Source organism: Hyperoodon ampullatus (assembly GCF_949752795.1).
Source record: "Hyperoodon ampullatus genome assembly, chromosome: 14".
In the NCBI taxonomy this organism is placed as follows: Eukaryota; Metazoa; Chordata; class Mammalia; order Artiodactyla; family Ziphiidae; genus Hyperoodon; species Hyperoodon ampullatus.
In genome coordinates this window covers 25,857,556-25,870,832 of record NC_136927.1, presented here as the reverse complement: position 1 = coordinate 25,870,832, position 13,277 = coordinate 25,857,556, and the positions used below count along the sequence as shown (strand labels likewise).

General features: G+C 46.5%; 1 pseudogene across 1 annotated transcript in view; it reads left to right on the top strand.

The window, feature by feature from the left end:
* The first annotated feature begins 5,320 nt into the window (after positions 1-5,320).
* LOC307063027 (ectonucleotide pyrophosphatase/phosphodiesterase family member 7-like) overlaps positions 5,321-13,277 on the top strand; it is a 29,611-nt pseudogene continuing 21,654 nt past the window's right edge. The window contains exon 1 of the transcript in view: positions 5,321-5,567. The product of the transcript in view is annotated as an ectonucleotide pyrophosphatase/phosphodiesterase family member 7-like (transcript). The remainder of the gene's footprint in view (positions 5,568-13,277) is intronic.

The following is a 13,277-nucleotide window of genomic DNA, read 5'->3' as shown; positions in this document are numbered from 1 at the left end:
CTGTGATGACAGGAACTTTGGAGTGAGACAAAGAGGAGCGTTTGTGGCCACACTCCTCACCTTATGGAGGAAGCCAGTCCCCAGTGAGAGAAAACTGAGGTGATATGCAGACAAAGGCAGACACAGAGATGGAGAGAGAGATCTGGTAATGTGTGAGTCCCTGGTTCCTACAGCCCAGCTGCACCCCTGCCTTTCTGCAGAATGACTTCAGTGACATGGGAAATCATGCCTCAAAAGGCCTCTTGCAGATGCCATGCCCATAGCCCATTGGTACTCACCATTCTAGTACTGCATGCACCCCAGACTAAAACTCGCCATGTTGGCCTTCTTCCCTTCCTTGAATCACTTCCCCGCTCCCTTATGGGTGCTCCCTGGAGTCACCTCTCAAATAAACCACTTGCACTCCCATCCTTGTTTCAGGGTCTGCTTTTTTAATATATATAAATTTATGTTTTATTCATTTATTTTTGGCTGTGTTGGATCGTCATTGCTGCACGCGGGCTTTCTCTAGCTGTGGTGAGCGGGGGCTACTCTTCGTTGCAGTGCGCGGGCTTCTCATTGCGGTGGCTTCTCTTGTTGCGGAGCACGGGCTCTAGGCATGTGGGCTTCAGTAGTTGTGGCTCGCAGGCTCTAGAGTGCAGGCTGAGTAGTTGTGGCGCACGGGCTTAGTTGCTCCATGGCATGTGGGATCTTCCCAGACCAGGCATCGAACCTGTGTCCCCTGCATTGGCAGGCGGATTCTTAACCACTGTGCCACCAGGGAAGTCCCTCAGGTCTGCTTTGAGGGAAAACCAGACTAAAGCATAGTCCCTTTGTTACCTACACTAGTAAGATGTGGGTTTCTGTCACTTGCAACCAAGAGTTCTGACTATTACCTTCTGTTGGGATGATTCCTATAATGTGTTTGGAAATTTCTCCATCTCCACTCCAGTAACTATGTCATAAATATGTAGAGTTCTTAACAAAGTTTAATGGGATTCTTGATCAACCGTAAGTTTCACAAAATGCACTGCACTTCTGTAACAATTCCCAGTGACTGATATAACTGCCATGCAAAAGAAAGTAAGAGTCAGAGATGGCTCTACTGGGCTGGCAAAGAAGAATCTAGTCCAGAATGGCATGGGTGGGAGATGCTTCTGGAACTGTGGGACCCTCAAGCTTGCATGACCCACAGCTGAGTACTAGGACAGCTTGAAAACATAGTGGCCAGGAAGAGATTTACTCTCTCCTCCATATTTCATCTTCCACCACATCCAAAGTGCTCAATAAATATTTGCTAAAACAGATGTGGATTTATACCTTCCAAACCAGAGCTCACCAAAGAGAAACCAAGATACACTGCAATGCTGTAACCATAAGCATCATAGTGACTACAATTAGAATTCTCTCTAGCCAGCCACCTCCACTAAGCTCTGCTGATTACACAAAATGTTGCACTTTGGGGAAGTTTCAGTGGACATGGTGGATTGCTGCATGACTGCTGGCTGTTTTTTATGTTTCATGTGTTTTTATGTTTTTCCAGAACATTGAGATATATATGTGTTGTCCCTAAAAGGGCCTAAGTGATTAATATACAATTCGCAAAGAGCCAAACTACTTAGTACCAGTATTCACATTCCCTTGGAGAATCTACATACCAGGGACTCAGAGTTCTCTCCTGACCAAAGAACGCCTGGCCTCAGACAGTCCTGATCCTGGTAACAACAGCTCCCTTCCAGGCCTGGTTTCCCCAGAGTAGCATACGTTGTTCTTTGCCACCAAGGGTATCCAGGGACGCAAACTAAAGATAATGATGCTTTACTGGCCCTCAATCATCTATCCTTTCCACGTGTCCAAAGGAGTGCCAAGTCCAATTCATCCAAGCACAAAATAGCGTATTGGCATCATTAGATCAGATAAAGAAACTATCGGTAGCAATTTATTATTGTACTGAAAGTAACTAACATTTGTTGAGCACTTACCAGTACTAAGGACCCATGTAAGTGCTTACCTGCTGCATTAGCCAGGATAGACTAGGTTATGCCACAATAACAAATTAACCCCAAAATCTTAGTGGCTTGGCAACAGAGGCGGACTTCTCACATTCCACGTCCACCACAGGTTAGCTGGGGACTATGCTCTATTTGGTCACTCAGAGACCCAGAATGATGGAGACTCTACTATCTCAATGCAAGGCTTCCACACTTACTGTGGCAGGGGATGAGAGGGTGAGATGGTTATGCACCAGCCCTTGAAAGCTTCAGGCTGGAAGTCATAGATGTGGCTTCCACTCAAAACACATGGCCCACGATTACAAGGGGACTGGGAAGTTAGGGGGTGCATGTGGATATCCCATGAGCAGTAAGCATTCCTGTTAACAGGCATCATATCATTGGAGCCTCACAACCTCAGGAAATATACCATTATTCCTTTTTACAGAGAAAGAAACAGAGGCACAGAGAGGTTATGAGATTTGCCCCAAGTGTAAAATGTAAGCCCAGAGCAGAGATGTGAGCCCAGGCCTGCAAGCTGCAAAATACCCTCAACTGCTTTGCTGCATACTCATCACAAAATTCTACAAAATTCCCTTGTATAGCAAAACACCATGCTAATTAATAAGAGAGGCCAAGTTATGCAAATACAAAATGGAGCACCCCTGACACACCACCTCCTCACCCCAAAAATTCAACCTAAGCAAATACTTGGAACAGAATTCTCAGGCAATTTCAGGAAGAGGGAAATGGGTCATCTCATCTGGGTCTGATATCCAGCCCACAGTCCACCCACATCAAGATAAAAACCTTCTGAAAACTTCACCTGAAAACCTAGGCAGACTGTCACCTCCTGTCACTAGAAAACCCACTGGTGACATCTTTATACAATTCACAGATCTTTCCAAAGCTGCAAAGGTAAATGTCATCCATGTACCTGTAGAAAGCAGCCACAGGCAAATCTGTTAGGAGACTGTTGTCATATCTGGATGAGCGGCTGAGTGAAGATGCTTCCAACAGGCTAATTCTTCCCAGCCTGCAAAACTCAATTCTAGCACTACCTCCTCCAGGGAGCCCTCCTCTTCCTGGCTTCTCCGAGTTAGGACCCTCTTCCTGTTCTCCCGTGTCACCTCCCATTCACACCTCTGGCAGGACCCCCCTTATTTGTCTGCCAGTCCCCTGGACTCTGAGCCACCCACAGGCAACATCGGCATCTATACTTCTGTGCCTCTGGCACCTGACACATAGTATGTGCTCAATAAATGTGGGGTGGATGGGTGGATGCTTAAGCCTGTTCCCTTGGGGAATTTAAACCCCTGTGTGCAGCAAATGTGTAGCCAAGTATTAAACTTACAGTCCCAGCCTCAATTCTTCTGTGTGGCCTTGGAGAGGTTCTATAGCCTCTCTGAGCTGTTTATTCAGCTACAAAGTAAAAACCACCTCATAAATATGTTGAAAAACTTAAGTGGAAAGCAGAGGGTATTGAAACAAAAGCTCATACACAAATGTTCACAGCCAGATTATTCACAATAGCCAAAAGGTGGAAACAACCCAAATGTCCATCAGCCGGTGAATGGATATATAAAAATATTATTCGGCCATGAAATGGAATGAAGTGCTGACACAGGCTACAACATGAATGAACCCTGAAAACATGGTGCTCAGTATAAGAAGCCAGACACAAAAGGCCAAATATTATATGATTCCATTTATATGAAATGTCCAGAATAGGTAAATCCAAACAGACAGAAAGCAGATTAGTGGTTGCTAGGGGCTGGGGGAGGGAGGAATGAGAAGTGACTGCTAATGGGTATGAAGTTTCCTTTTGGGTGATGAAAACAGTCTGAAACTAGATACTGGTAATGGTTGCACAGCACTGTGAATGTACTAAATGTCACTAAATTTGTCCACTTGCAAATGATTAAAATGGTAATTTTTTTTTAATCTCAAAGAGAGATCTGAACTCCCATGTTTATTGCAGCATTATTCACAATAGCTAAGGTATGGAAACAACCTAAGGGCCTGTCAATGGATGAACAGATAAAGAAAATGTGATACTCTCTCTTTCTCTCTCTCTCTCTCTCACACACACACACACACACCACTGAAATATGATTCAGCCTTAAAAAAGAAGGAAATCTTGTCACTTGCAACAACATAAATGAACATGGAGGGCATTATGCTAAATGAAATAAACCAGAGAAAGACAAATACTGCATGATATCAGTTATATGTGGAACCTGAAAAAAGAAATGGCAAGTTGAACTCATACAAACAAGAGTAGAATGGTCTTTTGCCTCCCCATATAAACTTTAGAATCAGTTTGTTAATAGCCATGAAATAACTTGTTGGAATTTTGATTGGGACTGCATTGAATCTATAGATTAAGTTGGGAAGAACTGACATTCTGATGATACTAAGCCTACCCATCCTTGAACATGAAACATCTCTCCATTTACTTAGTGCTTTGATTGCATTCAACAGAGTTTTCTAGTTTTCCTCATATAGATCTCATACATATTTTGTTAGATTTAGGTTAAGTATTTCTCTACTTACATATACACACATATATATGATATATACATAATTAAATACATTGTTGTTATTACTAGTGTGAACAAACTATTACCTGTTAGATCAACTAAAAAGAAGGAAAACAAACATTTTAATTTTACATTTACCTTTACTTATTCCTTCTTTGATGTTCTTCCTTTCTTTATACAGAATCAAGTTTCTGACCTATAAAAAATGGTAAATTTTATTGTTATTGGACCACAATGATTTTTTGTAATTCTTATAGGGAATTTTCAACTAATAACCTTTCTAGGATTTCAAAAAAATTAAATGGGATAGAATAGATGATGTATATACAGTTCCCAGCCCTCTGGGCACTCAATCCACAGTGGCTGTTTCCATAGTCATAATGAACAGTAATTTGTTCTCCCTATAAAAACAAGCTGTATTGAGTAAAGGAAAGCTCCAATCTAATTTGTTCTCCAAATGTTCACAACAGTGGAATTCATGTAAGAGTCCAAAATATTTCATAATGTTTGTCTTCTTTTATCGTGGTAAAATACACATAATATTTAGCATTTTTTACCGTTTTAAAGTGCACAGTGCAGCAGCATTAAGTGCTTTCACAGTGCTGTGCAGCCGCCACCACCATCCACCTCCAGAACTTTTCCATCACGTCGAACGCGCCAACTTGTTAGGCTCCAGGTGCTCTGATCCACAGCAGAGCTGGGGCAGAATTATCAATGTGGACTTTGATCAACTGCAGATTTTAAAAAAGGGAGAAAATGGAAGCGGGCCATGAACTCAGCGATGTAAGTGTGTGAGGCACTGGGGACATGACGGGGCCCAGGGCCCTCGCGCTGCTGCTGCCCATCCTGTTGGGCTGGGCCAGCAGCCACCCCGTCCCAGGAGGAAGAGCTTCCACAAGCTGCTGCTGATCTCCTTTGATGGGTTCCACTAGGACTACGACCAGGACGTGGACACCCCCAACATGGACCACCTGGCCGGGAGGGCGTGAAGGCCAAGTACCTCACACCTCCCTTCGTGACAATGACTTCCCCGTCTCACTTCACCACCACCCAGGTAAGCTCCGCCCTGCAGCCAGGCCATGATGTGGGCGGAAACCCCGCATCCATAGTTCCTGAAACAGAGCTGATTCTCAGTCATCTCTGGGGAGACTGAGGCAACCAATGCCACTTGGGGTCACCCCCTGGAAGAAGCACTAGCTTAGAATACTACGGGATGCACAGGGCCGTTTCTAGAACCCATGGCCTGCAGGCAGAATGGGGACCACGGCTGCAGCCTCCTAAGGGATCTCCTCAATGCCCGGGCCCACCCTACCCTCCACCCCGCCTTTCACATCGTGGCCAGTGATCTTTTTAAAAAGTAAATCATTAAAAGAATTTTATTAAAAAAATAAAACGTTAAAGTTTAAAGTAATCAGTTAGATCAGGTTACTCCCCTGCTTAATACTGGTGCATTGGAGGGACATGTATGATCTTTGAAGAGAATTCAAATTTTGTCTTTCAGTGATCCAGAAGGTCCCCATGGCCCAGCCCCCGACCTTCTCTCTCCTGACCTCTCTCATCTCTCTTCCCCTCACAAGCTTCCCTCCAGATCACAAAGGTTCCCTGCCTGGGTCTCCAACCAGCTCCCACCGGCCTCAGGGCCTTTGCCTAAGCTGGTCCCTCCGGCTCACCTAGAGCATGTGGTCCAACAGGGGAGACAGACATTAGACACGTAAACACACCAACAGATGTCATTACAAGTCAGAGAGGCACCAAGAAGGAAGAGAAGAGCTCCTCCAGGAGAAGACAGCAAGGGCAAATTCACTTGAACTCGGAGGGGCAGGGAAGGGTTCTCTGAGGAAGGGGCAGTTGAGCTGCGAGTGAAAGAGACCTCAGGAGTCCAGAGGAAGGAAAAGCATTCCAGGCAGAGGGAACAGCATGTACGAGGTCTTTGTGACAGGAAGGAACGTGATTGTTCCAGAATCTCAGTTGCCACTAAGCAAATAAAGATATTCCAATCTAAAAGAGAGGCAGAAAGACATTTACACGTTATTATACATAAAACAGATAACTAATAAGAACCTGCTGTATAGCACAGGGAACTCTACTCAGTACTCTATAATGGCCTATATGGGAAAAGAATCTTTAAAAAAAAAAAAAAAGGGCTTCCCTGGTGGCGCAGTGGTTGGGAGTCTGCCTGTCGATGCAGGGGACACGGGTTCGTGCCCCGGCCTGGGAAGATCCCACATGCCGTGGAGTGGCTGGGCCCGTGAGCCATGGCCGCTGAGCCTGCACGTCCGGAGCCTGTGCTCCGCAAAGGGAGAGGCCCGCGTACCGCAAAAAAAAAAAAAAAGAGTGGATACATGTATATGTATAATTGATTCACTTTGCTCTACACCTGAAACTAACACAACATTGCAAATCAACTACACTCCAATAAAAATTTGAGAATAGGGACTTCCCTGGTGGTGCAGTGGTTAAGAATCCGCCTGCCAATGCAGGGGACATGGGTTCAAGCCCTGGCCCGGGAAGATCCAACATACCTCAGAGCAACTAAGCCCGTGCGTCACAACTACTGAGCCCGCGCTCTAGAGCCCTCGAGCCACAACTGCTGAGCCCGCGCACCTGGACCCCGTGTTCTGCAACAAAAGAAGCCACCACAATGAGAAGCCCACGCACTTCAAGGAAGAGTAGCCGCGGCTCGTTGCAACTAGAGAAAACCTGTGCACAGCAAAAAAGACCCAACGCAGCCAAAAAACAAATTAATTTTTCTTAAATAAAAATACTTGGCCTGGGCTTCCCTGGTGGCGCAGTGGTTGAGAGTCCGCCTGCCGATGCAGGGGACACGGGTTCGTGCCCCGGTCTGGGAAGATCCCACATGCCACGGAGCAGCTGGGCCCGTGAGCCATGGCCGCTGAGCCTGCGCGTCCAGAGCCTGTGCTCCGCAGCGGGAGAGGCCACAGCAGTGAGAGGCCCGCGTACCGCAAAAAAAAAAAAAAAAAAAAAAAATACTTGGCCCTACCACATAACAATTAAATAAAAATCTTTGAGGATGGGGGAAGAAAAGGAAAAAGAAATAAGAAAAGGAGGCAGTCAGGATGCAAAGGATTCTACTATAATAAGACTAACGTTAGCTTCCATTTCTCAAATGTGAGCCTGATGCAGGGCTCTGTGCCAGGTGCTTTGCCTCCATTATTACCAGTACGATACTGCAAAGCAAGCATTGTCCCCGGTCCACGGGTGAGAAAACGATGACTCAGCAAGGATGAGTAACTGACCAGTCACTCAGTCAGAAAGTGGGAAAGGAGAACCCAGGCTAGGAACAAGGGTGCCCCTGGCCACACAGAACTGGCTCTGCCCAGTTCTGAGCTGGGAATCTGCAGACCCCTCTCGCAGGGCAAGGAGGGGTGCTGGTAGCATGAACCTCACCCCCACCCAGAGAGCCACTAACTGGGGTCCGAGGGCAGCTCTGGGAACCTCTGACATCATGGGCAAACTGCTGGTGCCTTTTTGCTGGAAGAGGTTTTCATCACTTCCACCTGACTCTCAAAGGTGCATTTGAATCAGAAACTCAAAAAATAAAGCTGAGCAACCGCTCAGAGAGAGATTTGCTGAGAGAGATTTTCCTACATGTAAACTCTTCGAGAGGCAAGTCATTCGGGAACTATTAGCACCAGGAAGCAGGAACTAAAGAGCCCTTTTCTGGAGAAAGCGAACGCCACTTCCCAGCGGCATTAACTTCATAACACTTAAAGGATCTCCCATGGGCAGACTCTGGGTCCCTGAATGCTGAAAATACAATGGGCACAAAATATTGTAAGGTAAGGCGCACTCACCTTTTATTTATTCCCAGAAGGCTTCTGATGAGAAGATACAAACAGGGAGAGCAAATTTTTTTAATTACAAAATCCCCCCAACACCTCTCCTACATTCACTGCCAGCAGGGAATGGAAACAGGTACAGCTTCAGTGGAGCGTAATTTGGCAACATCCCATACAATTACAAAGGCACAAACTTTCTTATTTGGCAATTCCACTTGTAGGACTCTATCCTACCATTACATACTTGCTTGGTGGAAAATGATGTACATACAAAGATACTCATTACATTAGTGTTTGTAAGAGCAAAAGAAAATAGAAACATGACTATCCATCCAGAGGGGAGTGGTTAAGTAAAATACTGGACATGCATAGAATGGCATACTCTGTCACCTTTAAAAGAAAAACTGAGGAAGCTCTTTGTGTCCAGTAGGAAGTTATCTCCAAGATGGATTAAGTGACAAAAGCAAGATGCAAAGAATATGTGTAGCATGCATATGTGTGTGTGTATAACATGTGTGTATATATGTGCATACAATTGCTTATAGATGCACAGAGGACCTCTAAAGAAATAAAGAAGAAATTGGTAACACTGATTCCTCCAGGAAGAGGACAAGGTAGAAGGGAAACTTTGGATTGTACATCCTGTGTACCTTTTAGATCTTGGACCATGTGGATGTATTGCCTATAAATAACAAAATTTATATACATAAGGTACTCTTTTTAATTCACCCCTTATAGAAAAAACATGTTCCTCTGTCCCTCTTATTTATAACCGACCTGCCATTTATTGATTTGGTGAAGAGTCACTGCTTTAAAACGGGTTTTGCAGCCTCAGCACTACTGACATTTGGGACCAGGTGGTTCTCTGTGGTGGGGGCCATCCTGTGCACTGTGGGATGTTGGACAGCATCCCTGGTCTCTATCCTCTAGGTGCCAGGAGTGCACCCTCCTCCCACGGTGACAACCAAGAATGTCCCCAGATATTGCCCAAAGCCGCCTGGGAGACAAATTGGCCCCCAGATGAAAACCCGTCTTTTGTTAATATATATATATATATTTTTTATTGGCTGCATTGGGTCTTCGTTGCTGCACTCAGGCTTTCTCTAGTTGAGGAAAGCGGGGGCTACTCTTCATTGCGATGAGCGTGCTTCTCATTGCGGTGGCTTCTCTTGTTGCAGAGCACGGGCTCTAGGAGCGTGGGCTTCAGTAGTTGTGGCATGAGGGCTCAGTAGTCGTGGCTCGCGGGCTCTTGAGCACAGACTCAGTAGTTGTGGTGCACAAGCTTAGTTGCTCTGCAGCATGTGGGATCTTTCCAGACCAGGGCTTGAACCTGTGTCTCCTGCATTGGCAGGCAGATTCTTAACCACTGCACCATCAGGGAAGTCCTGAAAACCCCTGTCTTGAGTGGTTGAACCACTACCTGGCTTACAAAAATGCTCAGCAAGTACCATGATCATCATATCCTTCGATTCTCGTAATAGTGATAAGAAGTCAGAACAGTTGAGATATCCAAGGTCCATGAATGTACAAATCTCTCCCGAGGTCCCACAGCAGCTGAGGGTCAGAAGCAGGATTTGAACTCAGCCCTGGACGGTTCCAGACAGTGGTCCTCAATCCTTGCCTCTAGCATGCCTACAGCCCTCCAGTGTCCTCCCTTCTAATTAAGTAGTCCAAAGATATTCCAAATACCTTTAAATGTTGCACATCCTCAGAGCTCTCAGGCAGCGGGTAGACACACTGAATATGTTGTATTAATGACACAGATGCCACCCTAGAACCAGCAAAAGCACCAGCACTTGTCTTCATGAGCTGGGCTCAAGCTGACCTCTGTCTGACTCCAGTGTGGAAAAGCATCATCCGTAATAGAAAAAATAATGGATAAAAATTGGTGCTGCCAGCACCCAAAGGCCTCTTCAGATTCCAGGGGTAGGCCTGACACAAAGTATGATAAAAGGGGCTCTCTGGGCCCAACGACTAATTAAATGGAGTTCTTACGAACACCTCAGGGCAAGTTAACTCAGAAGAGAGGTGAGGAAATGATGCTGCTTCCCTGATTCTCAGCTCAGCTGCACAAGGAGGCAGCTCCCATAAGGGCTCAGGTCTGAGAAGCCACGTAACCACCCCTCCAAGCTTCCTAGACAGAGTCCAAGGGGCCAGGGACCAGGTGGTCCCAGGCAGGGAGCACGGCAGGGAGAGGCCATGCCCTGGGCATAAGACTTAGCTGACTTGGCTCGTTGGGTCAGAACTCTGGGCCCCCTGGGTCCACATCTGGGCAGCAGGGCCTCTCCATGTCTGGGGGCTGTCAGGTGTGTGAATAGCTGAGCCCTCACCCCAGAGCTAGAATCACATGGACCCTCATCGGCTTTCCTGATGCTGGTGAAGAAAGTCTTCCCGGAGAATTTGTAGAGGGCTTACAGTGTATTCATCCTTTCAGTTGACGAATACTGTTTGAGCATCTCTGTTGGGCCAAGCAGTGTAGACCGTGGCCAGCTACACACTTACATGTCTCCAGGGTCTGGTCATCTTTCTAGGGCTTGACACACAGCTCGGGCTCCCGCCCTTTCTGCTCCCAAATCCCACAGATCTTTTGGGGGGGTTGTTTCCTTCTCTCTGGAGTTCCACCAGAGTAAAGGACAAACAGCCCCTTTCTTGGGGATCCTTCCACCTCTTTGCTTCCTCTCTCAGGGAATCAGACAGGGGAGATTTGCTCTTACTCCCCTGGGTCCCCCCCAAACCTTCCTCTACACCCGAACTCCTCCATGGCTCCCACAATGTGCTGAGCATGTGACACCCCAAAGCCAGAAGGAGTCTCTGCTTTCTCCACTTTCTCCCATGGCATCCTTTCCTCGGAGCATGAAAAACAAAAATCCTGACTGTTTGAATGAAGGAAAGAATACAGGAGAGAGAATTTTAAAAATAAAGCTGACTATTAATTCAAAATATCCCACCTCATCATCTCTTCACGTGAGAAAATCTTTGCATCTTTATAAAGGGTGTGTTTTCCTCCAAGTATTTGGTCCCCAGCACCACCTGCAAGACAGTGGAAGTGGGGCCTCTGTCTAGGGTGGAGGCTCCCAAGACCTGACACTGGGGGCGATGTTCTCCCTCTAGCTTCCAGGGCTGGGCACTGGGCAGGTCTGCATGTTGCTCAAACTGCTCTTCTCTCTCATAAGAAGGGCAATTACTTCCTCCAAGGTAGTTTTCTTCTTCCCACCTGGCTCCATCCCCCACCCTTCATCATCCCCCACCTCCATGTACACACACACACACACACACACACAGAAACACACACACACAGGGGTCTTGGCCACAGCACCTGGTAGTTCCTTAAAATGGAATGCCGTATTCATTTTCTACGGCTGCATAAAAATTAACCACAAACTTCACAACTTAGAACAACACCCATTTATTATCTCTCTGTCATCAGGAGTCCGAGCATAGCTGAATTTAGTCCTCTGCTCAGGGTCTCACAAGGCTGCAGTCAAGGTGCCGGCTGAGGTGGTGTCTCATCTGAGGCTCGGGGTCCTCTCCCAAGCTCACGCAATTGTTGGAAGACTTCATTTCCTTGCAGCTGTAGAACCCATGGCAGCTTGGGTCCAGACCCTCTGCTAAGAGCACACCTGAGGAGGTCAGGCCCACCTGGGATAATCTCCCTTTGGATTAACTCAAAGTGAACTGTTTAGGGCCCTTAGTTACATCTGCAAAATCCCTTCAACTTTTCCATGTCTACTGGTTAGAAGCCAGCCACAGGTCCACCCATGTGCAAGGGGAGGGAATTATACAAGGCGTATATATCCGAGGCAGGAATCTTGGGGCCATCTTAATTCTGCCTACCATGAATAGGTCTTGGATGGGGCTCAGACAACCAGGGGGTGAGCATCAGTCTTTGTGTAAAGGCAACAGGTAACAGGATGATGCCCCAGCATGGAGCTCCAGAAAGCCCCAGAATTATGGTCTAACCCTGGAGGCCTAGGGGCCGATGCAAGAGGGGCACTGACTGACCATGGAGGCTGGACACCCCACATCACAGTCTCCACATCCATAGGAGACCCTCTCTATTGCTTAGACAAAGGCAATGATAATGATGATGATTTTGAAGAAGGAGGAGGAAGAGGAAGATTATTAATTTGAAAGTACTTATACTAATCTCCTAGGGCTGCCATAACAAAGTGCCACAAACTATGTGGCTTAAAACAACAGAAATTTATTGTCTCACAGTCTAGAGGCCAGAAGTTTGAAATCAAGGTGTTGATAGAGCAATACTCCCTCTGAAAGCTGTAGGGAATCTTTTGTCTCTTCCTAGCTTCTTGTGGTTCGCTGGTGATCTTTGGCATTCCTTGGCTTGTAGATGCATCCCTCCAACCCTCCATCCAAACCATGGGGTTCTTCCTGTGTCTCTGTCTTCACATGACCATCTTATTATAAGAACACCAGTCACTCAGATTAGGGGCCCACCCTACTCTAGTAGGACCTCACCTCTACAGTGACCCTGTTTCCAAATAAGGTCACATTCTGAGGCTCTGGGGTTTAGGACTCCAACATATCTTTTTTGAGGAGCACAGTTCGAACCATAACATGTAATTAATTGATAGTTACAGGCATGGCTCCATCCAGATCCTCAAATTATATCATCAGAACGATCGAGCTCTCTCTTTACTTCTCCCTCTCCTTCTCTCTATTTCTCTTTCCTAAGAATGACCACAAAATTCCCAAGATTGACTCTCATTGGACCAATTTGCTTCTCAGAACAAATCTCTGTGGGGGGTGGAATGATGCTGACCACCCAAGCTGGGACCACATGCCCACCCACAGGTCAGGGTGGGGAATGGCAAGTCCCACACAAACCACGTCACCCATTGTGGGGGGATGGTAGTGGGTCCCAAGTGGAAAGTCAGGGACTGTTATCAGAGGGAGGAACAATGGGAGAAGGACTGGCAGAAAGCACAGTGGTCTACCACCCAGCC